The sequence below is a fragment of the Bubalus bubalis genome, chromosome 16, assembly GCF_019923935.1.
Source record: "Bubalus bubalis isolate 160015118507 breed Murrah chromosome 16, NDDB_SH_1, whole genome shotgun sequence".
Classification (NCBI taxonomy): domain Eukaryota; kingdom Metazoa; phylum Chordata; class Mammalia; order Artiodactyla; family Bovidae; genus Bubalus; species Bubalus bubalis.
The window spans coordinates 58,855,092-58,872,407 of NC_059172.1; the positions used below are offsets into that span (position 1 = coordinate 58,855,092).

At 44.9% G+C, this 17,316-nt stretch overlaps 1 long non-coding RNA gene across 1 annotated transcript; it reads right to left on the reverse strand.

Moving 5' to 3' along the window:
- Nucleotides 1-302: 302 nt before the first annotated feature.
- LOC123329632 lies at nucleotides 303-9,842 on the reverse strand. The gene is made up of 3 exons (XR_006545164.1): nucleotides 9,299-9,842; nucleotides 6,563-6,731; nucleotides 303-511 (listed from the first exon to the last, which is right to left on the reverse strand). It is a non-coding gene; the product is annotated as an uncharacterized LOC123329632 (long non-coding RNA).
- Between the last annotated feature and the right edge of the window lie 7,474 nt (nucleotides 9,843-17,316).

A 17,316-nucleotide genomic window follows, 5' to 3' on the forward strand; every position in this document is an offset into this window, starting at 1 on the left:
CTTACTAATTATGCACACTTCTACCTATCATTCCACTCTCCACTTAAACAGTACCATCTCCTTGAATCCTTTCTTACCCATTCTGAGCAGAGAAGATCGCTTCCTTCCCTGTTAGCACTGCACACTGTTGCTATGAGAACTAGGGATTATTTGTTTATTTTTTTAAACAACATTTGATAACACAAGTTGTTTATGTACATACGTAGTTTTCTTCCTCAACAGACTGTGAACTCCTTCATGTCAAGGATCATGTCTCTATCAAATTTGTCTTCCCATTACCTGTCAGAATACCTGGCATACAGTTGACATTCAATAATTGTTTCTTTAATGAATAAATAGATGAAAAGTGGGAAGATAAATGAGCAACCCCTCATTGGAGGAGAATATTCAGAACAGAGAAGAACTTGAGAAATACTGAGGTGCTTGTTTGGGAGGGTATTTGATGCCATATTTGAACTTCATCTCATAGTAAACAGAGAATGGCTGCAATTTCTCTGACAGGGGAAGTGACCTGTAAAAAAAAAAAAAAACATGTTTTAGGATGGTTAGTCTGACAGCAGCGTGCAGAATGAACCTGTGAGGAGAGAAACGAGGCAGAGAGTGTGTGGTCAGATCCAAGGAGATCAGAGCCTCAGGCAAAAAGGTATAGAGGCAGAATGTGGGCTCAGTTGAGGCACACCTACAGCCATGAGCATCCGGGAGTGCACCCAGAAAGTGAGCATGATTGTCAGAATCCCAGAAAAAAACCAGGAAGGATTTTATTTGCTTTTCTGAGGCATAGAAAACGTAAGCAACATGATGGTTCTCTTCAAATCCTTGACGACCACTCCCAGGGGAGCAGGAATTGGCCAATTTACTTCTGAGTTCTGTATTGCCTAGAAGTCAGATCTGAGACAAAATAAAGAGGAACAGGGCACCTGGACAAGTGGTGAGTTCCTTATCACACAAAACGATGAAGTGGAACACTCGGCGCAGTTGTCATAAAGGGAACTCAAGGATTAGACCAGGTTACCTTTCCAACCCTTGAAAGTCTGTTATTTTAGAAAGGTTTTCATTCCAGTGAGTTTGAGGAGACAGTGTGGCCTGCAAGTATATTGTCCAGGAGCTGGAGTTCCTGGACAAAAAGCCCGGGAAAACCTGAGGCCAGCGTTGGCTGTCCATGCCCAGGGCTGTTTGTGCTATACCTCAGTCACCACGAAGAAGGGCTCCTAGGGCCCCAGACTAGTGGCAACTCCAGGTTAAAAGAAATCTCGGATCCTCCCTAGCCCCAGGGAGACAGGAAGAGACTAAGAGAGGGTGTCATCAAGAAAACACCCACAGCAGCTTTCCTTCTCCCTGACCCCTCTTCTCACTCTCCCAACTACACAGGTGCCCCTTCCCAGCCTTAAAGATGATCTTACGATGTCTTCATCCACTGAGATCCTCAGCTCAGAATTTCCTCTGCCTTTTCACTCTCCCAGAGATATGCCATGAGTGCCCTCCACAAATGTTCTTGATCCCATTTCCCTTCTCCCATTATCTTGAGACTGTTCCATTTCTTTCTATACCAAATTCTTCCTTGTCTGGCCCAAAGCATTTAAGATGGTTTTTTATGCTGGAACACATATTCCCTCTGATGACCACTCTGTTTCTCTTCACCACCCAGACTTTCAAAGATGGTGCTTTACTCTTGCCACCCTGAACGCTGACCCTCTCCTTGCAGCTCACTCCTTCCTTGCGGCCTAGCTCTGGCTCCAAGCTGCTCTCTTGAGGAATGCTGTCTGTGCAAAGTAACAGAATGAGGATGAGCTCTGGAATCAGAAAATGTGAGCTCAGAGTCTGATCAACTCTTTACTCTCTGAGCCTCACTTTCTTCATCGTAGTTTTATGAATATCAGATGAACTAGTAGATAAGGAAGACCCCCGCCACACACACACTGAAAAGCATTATGCAAAATGCTAGTGTCAACTGAAACCACTGTCCCAAAGATGGCTAATGACATGTCAACCACTTGTTTCAATGGCCTTTCCTCAGGTCTCAATCTCATAACTTCTTGGCTACATTTAAATCGGCTGACCGTGTCCTTTGTGAAACTCTTTATTTTCATGATTTTTTTTTTTCATTTGTTTCTAAGAAATTGACATGTTACCCAGTTACCTTTCTGAACCCTCTTCCTACCCCTAACAGCATCATTCCTATTAAGGTTTTTCCATTTTCTACTGTTATGCCTTCACTTAGAATTAAAGGAACAATTTCTTTCCTAAGTGTCTGACTATCTCCTCTGGGTCTGTAACCAGTTCCAAGCCTTGGTCCCAGCTTTGCAATTCTGCTGGGTTTCTCCATCTGGTTTTCCTGCCAGACTCTTCAACACTTCATTGTTGACTCAAGGTAAATCAATACATCTTTGTAGATTCTCCTGACAAAGCAGTTTGAAAAGGCCAGACACTGAATGATTATTCGTCAGCCCTGCAAAAGACTGTACTTACCATCAGGGACTACCCCCAAAATGCCAATCAGAGAAAACAATATCTTTAACATAAACTTGATGCTATAAATTATAGCATCTGTATTGAAGCATTAGGTGGAGATATCTGCTCCCAAAGAACTTTTGAATTGTCAAGGCATCTTATGGGTTGACAATTCCGTGATGTTACCCATCTCTCTGGGTCCTAGGTTCTAGATTCTTGAGGGTGACTGTGGCCAAATTCTATAAACTGAACTCCTGGGTCCTTCTCAAAGTTTCCTTGATGGATAAACAATGTGTTTATTAGAAGAATAATTAGCACAGTTATCATCAGATGACATTTTCCTGGCCTGAACCAAAGAAAACCACTTAACTCCTCCATCTGGCTCAGATATTCTGTCCTTCTGGAAAATTCTGAATCACATCAAAGGGCAAAAATCTATTCTTTATGTATAGAAAATACGTGTAATTTTCCCATGTTTCCCTCCTCCTAGCCTGGCTAATTTTTATTAATGGTATGTGTTTAATAAATGTTAGTTTTCTGTCCCTGTTTCCCTTTTTGCTATCAGTCTGTAAGTGCCATGAGAGCAGGGACTCTGCGTTTCTCATTTTCTGTACCCACACACTAAGCCTGTCCACCTATCCATCCACATACAAACACATATTAAATGGCACATGATATTTTTCACGATTTTAAAAAAAGTTTACTTGGAGGATAATTGCTTTACAATGTTGTGTTGGTTTCTGCCATACTACAACTATGAATCAACTCTAAGTATACACATATCCCCTCCCTTTGGAGCCTCCCTCCCACCCCATCCTCAACCCAACTCCTCCAGGTTGTCACAGAGCACCAGGCTGAGGTCCCTGTGTTAGACAGCAACTTCCCACTGCTGCTGCTGCTGCTGCTAAGTCGCTTCAGTCGTGTCTGACTCTATGTGACCCCATAGACGGCAGCCCACCAGGCTCCCCCGTCCCTGGGATTCTCCAGGCAAGAACACTGGAGTAGGTTGCCATTTCCTTCCCCAATGTGTGAAAGTGAAAAGTGAAAGTGAAGTCGCTCAGTTGTGTCCGACTCTTAGCGACCCCATGGACTGCAGCCTACCAGGCTCCTCCATCCAAGGGATTTTCCAGCCAAGAGTACTGGAGTGGGGTGCCATTGCCTTCTCCGGCAACTTCCCACTAGCTATCTGTTAATATTTTACACATGGTAATGTATATAAGTAACAAGCAGCTCATGCAGCTCAATATCAGAAAAACAAACAACTCAATCAAAAAAATGGTAAATGGGTGGAAGACCTAAACAGACATTTCTCCAAAGAAGATACACAGATGACCAGCAAACACATGGAAAAATGCTGAGCATCCCTCATTAGTAGAGGAAGGCACATCAAAACTACAATGAGGTATCACCTCACACGGGTCAGAATGGCTATCATCAAAACATCTATGGTTTTTAAGTAGAAAATATCTAGGTTAGTGATATGGGAGGAGAAGGCAGTGGCATCCCACTCCAGCACTCTTGCCTGGAAACTCCCATGGATGGAGGAGCCTGGTGGGCTACAGTCCATGGGGTCGCTAAGAGTCGGACACGACTGAGTGACTTCACTTTCACTTTTCATTTTCATGCATTGGAAAAGGAAATGGCAACCCACTCCAGTGTTCTTGCCTGAAGAATCCCAGAGATGGCAGAGCCTGGTGGGCTGCCGTCTATGGGGTCGCACAGAGTTGGACACGACTGAAGCAACTTAGCAGCAGCAGCGGCAGTGATATGGGAACATCTGGCTTTAAAGCGGGATCATGAGGGATCAGGTACAGTGGCTCTTGCATTGAATTGTGGAGTGTGCTAATATTTAGTAGTTGCATCTGAATGTAGCAACCAGAATCCTCAACCTATTGCCCCATAAATTTTCTCTCTAGTCCCATCAGTCTACTTATCTGATCCTTTAACATTGACCAGGACCCATTTCCTGCTTGTGTGGCTGGGTAACCCTGAACCAGCAGTGTGTCGGAGGCTGTTCATGCAGGATAGTGGGAATCCATTTTACACATCTTGCCCCAGTTCTGTGTTCAGCAATATCATGCTGGCAGCTTGAAATTGGCAGTGTGGAAGTATTTACACCATGGAAACTGGCAAACACTAGAAATCAGGGCTTTCTTTTCCCCCAGAGAGCCTGCTGTAAAACACTTACCAGCACACCGCTGATGCCAACACGCTTCCTGTTTATCTCTTGGCATAACTGGTTTCTTCTAATCCATAAATTTCAGCTCAAATATCACCTCTTCAGAGAGATCTTTTTATCTGATCTTATCCCCCACCCCAGCCACCTTCTATTGTATTATCAACTTCTTCTTCAGAGCACTTATACCAATCTGTAACTACCTTGTGTGTGTATTGTTTGGACTGGTCTGTAGCTCAACTTGCCCACTAGAAATCTTGTTTTGACTTGTTTACTGTTGGCTCCCTAACATCTAGTGAAGGGCCAGACACATGGTTGGTGCTCACAAAATATCTCTGATGAATGAATAAAAGGAATAAATGGTTCCAACAGTTCAGGCATTAGAAAGGCAAAGCATATATGTGTTTATACCTTACAATACATCCTGAGTGCTTTGGGGGGGGAGGCGGGTGAGGGTGGTGAAGGAAGGTTTTATTACTTGCAGCTAGTAATAAGAACACCAAGATCTTTCTAGAAACAGTATCTCTCATCCTGAGCGTTTAGAGAGTGTTTTTCATTGTATGCCCAGGACCAAGCACAGTGCCCAGAATTTTCAGGATGGATAAAACTGGGGATTATCTAATTCATTTATCTTTCCCTATAACACTCTAGGGGCTTCCCAGATGGCTCAGTGGCAAAGAATCCACCTACTGATGCAGGAGAAATAGGAGGTGCGAGTTCCATCCCAGGGTTGGGAAGATCCCCTGGAGAATGAAGTGGCGACCCACTCCAGTATTCTTGCCTGGAGAATCCCATGGACAGAGAAGCCTGGTAGGCTACAGTTTATGGGGTCACAAAGAGTCAGACATGACTGAGCAACTCAGCACACACTCACATAACACCATGGAGAACTCCATTCCTTTGCCTTCATCAGCAACATGCTGCTGCTAAGTCACTTCAGTCATGCCCGACTCTGTGCGACCCCATAGACAGCAGCCCACCAGGCTCCCCCGTTCCTGGGATCCTCCAGGCAAGAACACTGGAGTGGGTTGCCATTTCCTTCTCCAATGCATGAAAGTGAAAAGTGAAGTCACTCAGTCGTGTCCGACTCCCAGCAACCCCATGGACTGCAGCCACATAAAACACTACTATTTCCTTCTGAGAAAGCAAAGTCTCCAAGGCAGGAAGAGTTCCTCACCACTAGGAGTGCTAGAAAGCCAGAGAAGACATCAATTTATCTCTGTATCTATAAAAATATCTGTATTTTTCTTCTCTGACTAGGTCACAGCAATTCATTATGTCATCCTTAGGCAAGACACCAAAGAGGGATGAGAGGGTCCATGGTCCCATCTCTTCCAGCCAGCAGACTGCCTCAGAGATAGCTTTGCTTACATGACTGAATAGCTGTAAGTCACCTTTGCCCCAGTCTCCTGGAGAAGGCGAAAGAAGTTTTCGAAATGTTTTCCTGCCACACGGATCACTGCATTATGCATGAGGGCAAACCCAGGGAACAGCAAATCATTGTGGGATGGAGGGGCAGGGTTCATGCAGAAAGGAAAATCGAAACTTTACTTGCCTTCTCCTCGTGATGGTTTCCCTCAATTGATAATTAGTGTTATATTATCTCACATCTTTAATAGGTTATTGATGCCTTTGGCAGCAATATAATCCTGGTGTCAAGAGTAATTCTTTCTTTCTATTAGGCTGCGCTGACCGCACTCAGGCAAGGCAGCTTGGACACAGGGTCTGGCTGATCCAACTCAAATCAATTCGATCCAGTACTTCTCTGGGCATTGACATGCAGGAGGAAAGAGGTATATTCACAATTTGCCTTAAAAGCACAAGAAGGCATGAGACTTGGGAGTCTAGTAAGTGAATACAAGCTGAGGAGGTCTTTTCTGTTCATCATCTTTGGGTGGAAGATGCCAAACCCCCTGCTGCCATGTTCTTGGTACTCACTGTGTGAGCTGGAGGTGCTCCCAACTTCAGAAATGGAAACGATCCACTTTGTCTCAGTCAGCACCGCATCTCCTAGGTGGGTTTTCTCCCCTTTTCCAGTTCCTCTTTTTCTGTGGGCAGTAGTGCTTCTGGTCCAGAGGACTCCAGACAATCCACAAAGCAGAAATACCTTCAAGTATCCCAAATTAGACAACTAAGAGTTGAGTGGCTAAAGGGGCTGGAGGTCTTTGAATATGCATCCTGGGTAGACAACAAAATTCCTGAACCATGTGGAAATGGCCATTGAGGTCAGATTCATGTATCTCAGGGGATCCCAGCGAACTTCCAGGAGAAGCTGAGGAACAGCAACCAATTCAGGGTTCTACAAACTGAGGATTTACATATTTCAGAAAATCATGATCTTGTAATAAGAGACTCCTTTTCTAGAAAGCTCAGAGTCTTTCCATCTCACCTCCCTTATAAGGGCATAAGCACTGGTGTTAAAGTGAAAAAAAATACCTGAGGCCTGGACTGGTCATTTAGAAGCTGTGTGACCTCGCTTAAGTTGCTTCATCTTTCTGAACCTCATTTTTTCCCAACAGTGAAATGAGAACAACTATAAAAACTCTGCATTCCTAACAGAGTGTAGAGGGACAAGTGAATGAGATGATACATAAAAGAGACACTTGTAGCCAAGTGCTGCATGAACTCCAGGGAATCTTTGATATGCCAGGACCATTCCCTTCTTCTAAGAACAGAGCTTCCATCTCTAAGAAAAGTTCCTTCCCCAAAACAAGCCTTGTGATTTGAAACAAACACAATACTATATATCAGATAGATAACCAACAAGGACCTACTGTTTAGCAAAAGGAACTCTACTCAATATTCTGTGATAACCAATATGAGAAAAATAATCTAAAAAAGATTAAATATATGTATATGTAAAATTGAATCACTTTGCTGTACACCTGAAACGAACACAACATTGTAAATCAACTATATTCCAATAAATTAAATGTTTAAAAATTAAAAAAAAAAGAAAAAATCTGCCAAGTTGTTACTCTATGTGAGTATCTGCCCAGATCCAGCCAGTCATGGCAACCCTCTCTGTGGCTGTCATGGTTGACTGGGATGGCCCTAGGGGGGAGCATGAAACCCCAGTGAGGCACTGAGAGCCCCTCCCCATGGGTTTTAACCTTGCTAAGAGAAAGATTATGAAGCAGTTTCCTCTGGGAGTAGAAGCTATTGGATGTGAGGCATGGAGATTGTCGTAGCTTTGTTCCCTAATGCGTGAAGGAAGTCTGACTGCTGAGGGAGAAAATAGAGCTAGAACTCAAAGGAGAGATGAAATGCAGAAAGAGATCCATCTCGTTCAGATTTTCCTGTGGGTCCAAACGAAACCCCTCTCCTTCATGGCTTGAAAGGATATTCCATCAATATCCTTCCAGTACATTCCTCTTTTTCGCCTAAGTCAGTTTTTGTTATTTCTGTCACTTACAACCAAAAGAGGCTCAATAAAGAAATTGCAATTCATTATTCAGGCTCCCAGCTCCAGGCCGAGCTTGGATCATACATTCTGCTCTCTGCCTCACAGTGTATAGGTCTCCTTCTCCAGGGCCGTTTCACTTGCTTTGTCATTCGTTCACTCCACCAAGAATCTATGAGCTTTCCGCATGTGCCAAGCATCCTCTCATCCCTCTGGGCTCTGCATGTAATCCAAAGAAGACATTTGGGTGCTATCCAGAGGAAACTAACAGCTCCATACCTTACAGGCATCCAGTCAATAGGTCAAGTCTAAATATTTAGCCTGATGCTCTCATTTATTTGTTTTCTTTTTCTGTAGCATCTATTTACGTAGGATTCTTCAAATCCTTCATGGAATGGAATAGGTTATAAGTCACAAAAAATTGCTGAGCATCTACTGTCGACTGGGAACTATTGGGGAAAAAAAGACATGCCTTTGCCCTTGAAATGTGTAGAGTCTTGCTGAGCAAACAGAGCAAAGCTAGAGAACAAGTCAGAAAAATCAAACCTGGCAATTTATGGGGCACAGATCATACGATTTCAAACAATCAGAGAAGGGAAGTATTTGATAGACTAAGGTGTTTAGGATAGAATTGAAATAGGGTATACCCTGCTGGATTTTCTTTTTCAGACAGCACAGTAATTAATTTTTAAAACTAGCTGATATCATTGAAATTCAGGAGATTTCATATTCTTAAAAAATATAGATTTCTTTTTTTATATATATAGATTAGGAGAGTTGGTAACAATTCCATTTGGCCATAATCCACTGGAACCAAACAACTGTTGCCCCCTTCAGAAAGGGCAGCCATGTCTCTGTTACCATCTGACCAGTTTGGTACATTTAGATTCCTCAGCCTGGTTCCCAAAGACGTTTGAATTTGATACCTAAAAACTAAGTTGGAGTTCAAAATGTCCCAGCTCCCCAGAAGCCTCAAAGAAGGGACCTTAGGGACAACTCATATCTAAAGTTCAGGCCCACCTTCACAGGCACCCAATTTAGCATTTTTAAAGTGTCATTGACCAAAGTGCCCTACACCAGCCAGGCTGCATTCACCCACCTGGCTCCAGGTGAACAGGAGCCAGGGGAAAGATTCTCTAGGAACATAAAGACGGAAGCATCCTTCATCAAGTCATCAACCATTACATGCCTGCCACTCAGAGCCTCAGACTTTCTTCAGCCCCTCTTCCTCCTTCTTCTTTTTCTTCTTTTAAATGGCCACATTTTCTCACCTTGTTGCATTTGAAAGCAGATGATACAGAATGAAATTCCTCTGGCGGCTGTATGTGCGGGAGCGCGCAAAAGTATTTATGAATCCTAAATGAAGCTGGCTGCAGAGCCCAGGAGCTCCAGCAGAGCCCGGCGTGTGTGCCCGGCGGAGTCTGATCTCTTACACAGGAAGCTGCGTTTGATATCTCATTTGTTGGCCGTGTTCCTCACAAAGCCGAGTGCTGTTTAACCCACTTTCACAAAGCAGAAGAAAATAAAGAAGAGGCTGGGTGAGCAAGGGAAGGCCATCCCATAAAAACGCCCTGGAGTGGTCAGAAGAGATGCTCACAGGGCGTGTGGAAGGTGCTGCCACCCTCTGGCTGGGTGTAGCATCACACCTGCTGGATCACGTGGGTACCCCTCCCCCCTCCTTGAGGTCCTCTGCTTCTAAACTACCCTGAAATCGCAGAATTGTAGATGAAATCAGACTGGTTTGTTTTTTTATTTAGGTCCTTAGACAAAGATGTTCTTTCTCTGCTTCCGGTTTCATAAGAAACTTTTCGTGGGTAAACCAAGACCCCCCCTCCAACCCTGGCCTAGGAGAGACCCAGCATGTAGTCGTGCCTCAATCCACCTCTTCCTGCTAGATATTCAGCCCACGCATGACAAAGACTTTGGCAAAATGCTAGCAATCAGAAATCCGCTCTTCATAGACATAAAAAGAGTCAGTACATAGGTCTCCCCAATAATGATAGTCTACATGCATTAGCATATATTTCCTTGAGAAGTGAACTATCAGAGTATGTCCCTAAAAGCAATTCATTCTATTTACAGCTTTTCTGAAGCCCCCGAGAGGGAATCATCTCAGAACACTGCAGACAGCGCACTGAAAATAGTGAAAAACATTCAATTTGGAAACAATTTTACCTCGATCTATCTTTTTTCTTTTTTCATCTGTGAGTCAGCCCACTGCTTCTGTCCCTTCCCCTACCTGGAGGCGGTCCTCTCTGTGCTCCCTCCTGGGGTCGCCATGAGGACAAGAATGATGCTGTATCCCCAGAGTGTGGCCAGTGGGAGACCAAGGAGGACACCCCATCTTTTTGTTGTGGTTTTTTTTTTCCAGTTTGACTGAGATTTAATATACAGTACTACATACCTTTAATTGTACATGATGGTTTGACTCACATGCATCATGAAATAATTACTACAATAAGTTTAGTGAACATCCATCATGTAAATACAAAAGAAAAAAAAGAAAAAAAATATTTTTTCCTTGTGATGAGAACTCTGAGGGTTTGCTCTCTTAAAATCTCTCATATAACATACAGCAGTATTAATTACATTAATCATGTTGTACTTTATACCCTTAGATGTTTTCTATCTTATAACTAGAAGTTTGTAATTTTTGATTGCCTTCATTGAGTTCCGCCCAACCCCTCTTCACCTCTGGTAACTACAAGTCTGATCTCCTTTTCTATGAGTTTGCTTGTTTGTTTTTGAGGTGTAATTGACCTACAGTACCATTTTAACTCTTTGGAGGACACCACATCTTTCCTCCTGGTGGAAAGCACCTCATTCCCAGAACAGAGGAAGGCTGGTGATGGGGGCAGAGAACAGAGGGTGCATCTGATCAGCGGTGGTGTTATTGCTACCATGTACAGATGACTCTCCAGGAGCTGACTGCTGCTCTTTAAGCAGTGTCAATATGGATGTTGCACCGTATTACCCCATCCTCTGGGCTAACAATAAGATTGGGTGACCACGTCAGGGCTTCCCAGGTGGTGCTAGTGGTGAAGAACCTGCCTGTCAACACAGGAGACACAGGAGACCCAGGTTTGATCTCTGAGTTGGGAAGATCCCCTGGAGAAGGGCATGGCAACCCACTCCAGTATTCTTGCCTGGAGAATCCCACGGACAGAGGAACCTGGTGGGCTACAGTCCATAGGGTCGCACAGTCAGACACAACTGAAACAACTTAGCACACAACCATGTCAACAGTGAGAAAAGGGGAGCAAAGAAGTATCCCTTTGATTACAAAACGCCCAGGTACCAGTACAGCTGAAGAAATCACTCAACTCTTAGGCATGTACGCCCTTCCCAGGTGGCTCAGTGGTAAAGAACTCGCCTGCCAGTGCAGGAGATGCAAGAGACACAGGTTCAATCCCTGGGTTGGGAGGATTCCCTGGAGAAAGAAATTACAACCCATTCCAGTACTCTTGCCTGGGAAATCCCATGGACAGAGGGGCCTGGCGCACTACAGTCCATGGGGTCACGAAGAGTCAGACACGACTAGGGGCTGAGCACACACATAGGCACGTGCTGCCCGAGAGAGGACCAAGAGGATGGCAGGCCTTGCATCTTCAGCGAGGTCAAGGGCATCACAGACTAGACTAAGTGAGTGGTAAATGCCTACTACCTGCCCACAGCCATGCTCTGAATAGGAAGGAAACAGAATAAATAAATGCTAAAATACCATTTTTGCTTTTGAAAGAAGTGAGCAAGGCAGTCAGAGGTAAGCCACGCCCAGTTGTGGGAGGTAAATACCCTGGATTCCGAACTCAGGAGACAGAAGGTAGGGCCTGCCATGTTCCCTTGGCAAGACAGCTGGCTGCTCTGAGACTTCAGCTTCCTCTGCTGATACTAGTCCAGTACGTCCCGTAGCTTCTTAGGAGGAGGAAATTAAAAATGCAGTGGTTTTCAAGTCAATAGTGCTATCCTTTTTCAAAAGAAAAATTATATATGAAACTCTAGTGAAAATGCAGATAAAAGCTGAGCTGTTGATTTGGGAGGGATAGGGGCATGGAGCTCACCACCTACGCTGTCTTTCCTTGCCCCCAGAGTGGCTTCTGGGGCACCCATGAGCACTCTATACCTTTGAGAAGTGTAACTTGAAGGCCAGTGAGATAATGGTTTGAAACTGTATTATTATTTTTATTAATGATCATACAAACTGGCCATTAGTACAGGTGACTGTAGGAATCAAGAGAAGGGAGAGATCAATATGGGCTTAAGTGTTCAAGTAACAGTAGAACTCGCACTGATCCTTAAAGGATGGCAGGTGTCTGGCTGGGACAGAGGCTGTGGGGTGGGGACTCCAAGCGGGGTGGTGGACATGAGATATCGCCTGTGCTTCTCAGGGCAGGGCACGGGGAGAGCCCATCTGGTTAGAGATGACCATGTGTTTGAAGTGGACGAGGGAGCATGGGGTGGTTTAAGCCGCTTCTTTAGGCAGATGAATGATGATACAGGGTAGGGTTTTATATGGAAGCCCCTTTGGGAAGCCTATACCAGGAAGGAGCTGGCTGGGAAGGGTCCTGAGGGTAGTTAGCCTGGCTTTGCTGTTTGACTCTAGATGGACTAATTCATTGCCTTGAACAGTACTTGTTTGAGGAGTCAAACTTCTGGCATCAACGTCCATTTGCTCTACTGATTTTTGCTCTGGACTCCGAGTCTGAATCCTAGTTACCATGTCACAGCTCCCCATGTGCCCTGCTCTCCTCTGCCACTAACTTAGGCGTGTGGAAGTTCCCTACCTCCATGGAAGCATCTCCTAGAAAGTCTGCTTCCTCAGAATCTCAGTCTTTCCAGATCCCCTTGGAGCCCTCGTGGTGGCCCCTGTAGGGCCCTGTGCCTGAGGGGAGGGCTGTCCCTGCCCTGCCTTCTCCACTGCAGTCCTTTAAGGCCCCAGGAATGATTGACCTTCCCTGTTTGTCTCAGAACACCTTGTTGTCTTGTCCTCTTTGAAATGCCTGACAGCAGCAAATGCTTGGGTCTAAAAGCAAAATAATGAAATCAAATGAAAGCTCCCCAATTTCTCAAGTGCTTGTCCTTGGTCCGGTGTGGTGCATGGCATGCATTATTCAGAGAGGAGCAGCTGTATTACCTGAAGCAGAAATTCTGTTTTTCAGGTACCAGTCTGGAGGGATGGCTGGAGTAGAGCTGGATGGCCTGCCCAGTGGCCCATGGGTGCTTTGGGAGCAGAGGAGGGTCAGCTTTGGTGCTGGATCCCACAAGGTCATTGAAGTAGCTTGTGTCCTCTGCCCAGTCATGGGAACAGATAGGTCAGTTACCCCAGTCTGAGAGGGAGGGAGGTCTTGAGGGGTAAGGCAGATGCCAGGAAGGAAGGAAGGAGAGATCGTGCAAACTACGTGACTGGAAGAACTGTCAACTGCACCAAAGTTCCCCAGAGAGAGAGCCCATACCCATATCACAGCCTCTAAATGCACAAGCTGCATGAAATTAAAGAGTACAGATTATCTTCTAAATGAGATAGCTACAAAATTGAAATATGGTGGGTGAGGGGGTAGAGAGGGTCCACCAGGGAGGATTGTAGTCTAATCTCAGTTACGCATCCACTTCCCATAAGACCATTATGCTCCCTTGCCTATTTACCCGTGACTTACTGAGGCCCTTAACAGAGGGAATGTATTTTAGTCCCAACCCTGCATTGTCAGGCTTGATCATGTGACTTACTTGGGCCAATGGAACGTTGGACAGTGTTGCTCTAAGAAGTATGGTGCTTTCACTGGTTCTCTTGCGTTCTCTTGCTTATACTGTCAGAACAGCAGGTCCCAAATTAGGTTCAGCTTAAGTCCAGGAATGAGAAGACACATGGAGAATATCTGCAACTGCCAACATGCTCTGTGAACAAGAAAGAAATACTTGTGATTCTGAGCCACTGAGATTTTAGGGGGCGTTTGTTACCATAGCAAAGCTGGCTAATATAGTTGATGTCAATCAATGATGAGGAAATTAATCATGTCTGCCTTGAGTTAAGCTTTTTTAAACTTGATTTGTTTATTTAATTGATTGTTGTTATCTTCACTTGGGGTGAATAGCATTGATAAATAAGAAGGGTTGTTTGTTTTAATGAATCCATAGAAAAATGTTGATATTTACAGAATCCACATAGTATAATTTGACAAGTCCTATGACTGGACTTCTAACTGAATTTCCCTTCATTCATGGTTGAGTAGGTCTAAACAGAGTGTGTGGTTGTCCATTCTCTGCCCTTAACTGCTGAGAGCATATTCACCAATCCTCTCCAGAATCCTACCAACTTTATGTGGACAGCCATCCTTCAAATGTGACTTAATAAGTATTGTCTAAGCCCTTATTATGGAGAAGGCGATGGCACCCCACTCCAGTACTCTTGCCTGGAAAATCCCATGGACGGAGGAGCCTGGTGGGCTGCAGTCCATGGGGTCGCTAGGAGTTGGACATGACAGAGCAACTTCACTTTCACTTTTCACTTTCATGCCTTGGAGAAGGAAATGGCAACCCACTCCAGAGTTCTTGCCTGGAGAACCCCAGGGACAGGGGAGCCTAGTGGGCTGCCGTCTATGGGGTCGCACAGAGTCAGACACGACTGAAGTGACAGCAGCAGCAGCGGCAGAGAGCCCTTACTATGCCTAAGGCCTTGGGAGTGTACTTTCATTACTTCATTTGGTCTTCCCAACAATTCTTTAACAATAGGTAATATTGCTGCTATAGACTGAATGTGCCCTGCTACATTCATATATTGAAACCTAACCCCCACTGTGATGGTCTTAGAGGGTGGGGCATTTGGGAGGTACTTAGGTTATAGGGTGGAGCCCTCATGAACAGAATTAGTGCCCTTATGAAAGAGACTTCAAGAGAGCTCCCTCATCCCTTCCTTCATGTGAGGACACAGTGAGAAGAGGGCTTCTGGTTCTATGAACCAGAAAGTGGGCTCTTACCAAACACCAAATCAAGTGTCCAGCTTGACCTTGGAATTCTCAGCCTCCAAAACTTTGAGAAATGAATTTCTGTGGCTTATAAACCACTTGGCCTATGATATTCTGTTAGAGAAGTCAGAATTGACTAAGATAATAGTCATGTACTTTTTGAGAAAATCAAAGTCCAAAGGGTTTTCCAGGGGCACAAAACTGGTAAGAATCAAATCATAATTTTAACTTAGGTTTCTTCCTTCTTGACCCAGGAGTCTCTCTTCACTATCCCAAGATCCATGGACTGTGTGTGTTCTATATGAGGTTGCTGCTGCTGCTAAGTCGCTTCAGTCGTGTCTGACTCTGTGCAACCCCATAGACGGCAGCCCACTAGGTTCCTCTGTCCCTGGGATTCTCCAGGCAAGAATACTGGAGTGGGTTGCCATTTCCTTCTCCAATGCATGAGGTTACCATCTAGGATATAATATACCAGGAGCTCAGAGACACAGGTTCATGGGCTAGTAGTAAGGAGATGGGCCAGAAGCTAAGACTTCTTACACTTAATACATTTTTATTTCAATTTATTTTATTCCCAGACATGAATTCATTCATATTATATTCCTAAAATGAAAAGTTCAACTAACTAGGAGTCTCCAAACTTTTGGGGGTGGTACTTCTGTGTCCTCTTAGAAGGGATGCATTAGTGGAATTAAAAATAGATACCTCTGCAAGAAAGTTGGTTTCCAAGGGGGCTGCAGTCTTTAAAGAACATTCCTACTGTTAATTATGAAAGTAGCAAGACTCATATTGTGAACAAAACAACAATAATAATCTTAATAATTAAATAATAGCTTCAGTGTCAATAAGTATTTTGCACAATGCTTTCATATAAAGTATCTATCTGCTGTCTGAGAAGGCCTCCAAGAGCCACTTGGATTGACCCTGTCTTCACTGCTGGCTACCATCTGTCTGGGGCTCAATAGTGCATGTGTCCAGGCCTGGCTGGGCTCCATCAGTCACCTCCTGCCTTTCTGCCTCCAGAAAGAACAGACACTTGATGGTCTGGGAAACCTGGCAGCCATTGAAAGAGACCCCTTCCTATCCTTGTACATTTAACTGACTGGACTATAGACTTGCTGAGTGACCTTGGCTTCTTATGGAGAGATGTGGAAAAAAGATAGGAGTTTCCAGTTTGCCTTTATTTGGCTTTCATACAACACTTCCCTGATGGCTTGGATGGTAAAGAATCTGCCTTCAATGTGGGAGACCCAGGTTTGATCCCTGGGTCAGGAAGATCCCCTAGAGAAGGGAGTGGCTAACCACTCCAGTGTTCTTGCCTGAAGAATTCCCATGGACAAAGGAGACTGGTGGGCTACAGTCCATGGGATCACAAAGAGCCAGACACAACTGAGAGACTAACACACACACACACACACACACACACACACACTCACAATTTCCACTCTAGGAAACAGCTTTTGTGGGATCCACTACTTTCTCCCTAGCAACTGAATCATAGATATATTTCCTTAGGAGCAAAGAAGTACCAGCAAGAGAATGTGGATGGCTCAGCATAAATCCATGTCTACCACTAAAGAGCCAAGACACAGCCATGAGATGGAAGGGACATCTCCCTGCAAGGAGTGCAAGCTCTCCTTGAGTCTGGCCCCAGGTCCCTTGGTCCCAAAGGTTTGGGAATGAACTTGGAAATGACCAGAACTACTTGAGGGGCACTGTGGGCCATTTTGCTCTTCCAGAGAGTTTTATGCATCTGGGGTGCTTCCCTAGAGTGATGCTGTGGGGCTGGAAAAATCACAGTTCTGTTGGCTGTGTACAAAGCTACAAGTCCTATCCTCGACTTTTCTGCACCTTTCTACACCTGGGGAAAGGCGAGGTTCTGACTGTACTTACCTCCTAACCTCATCTTACTGACATCTATATCTGGCCGTCTGCATCCTGGACCAGACTGCCATATTGGATGAAAAGAGGCACTCTTTGAGACATTCTGATTCCCTCTCTGTGAAAGCTGCTTTGAGGTCAGGTGAGGAATCATACAAGATCTGGTTTCTGAGCACCTCAGATTCCAAAGGCCCCAGGCCTTATATTCTGATCCCTCCCCTAGCCCGCCTTCTTGTCTACTCCGTCCTGGGGATTAAGGCAGTGGCTGCCTGGTTGACTGCCCCCTTCTGGGGAGGGCGGTGGTCTCAACTTTGCCCTCCCACAGTCCTAGCCCTCTTAGGAGGGCATCTTATACACAGTCTCCATGCTTCTCACCACAGCTAAGAGACAAGAGTGGGTCTTGGACCCAAGGGCAGGCAACTGTAGCCTGCCATCAGCCTGGGTAGCGGGTA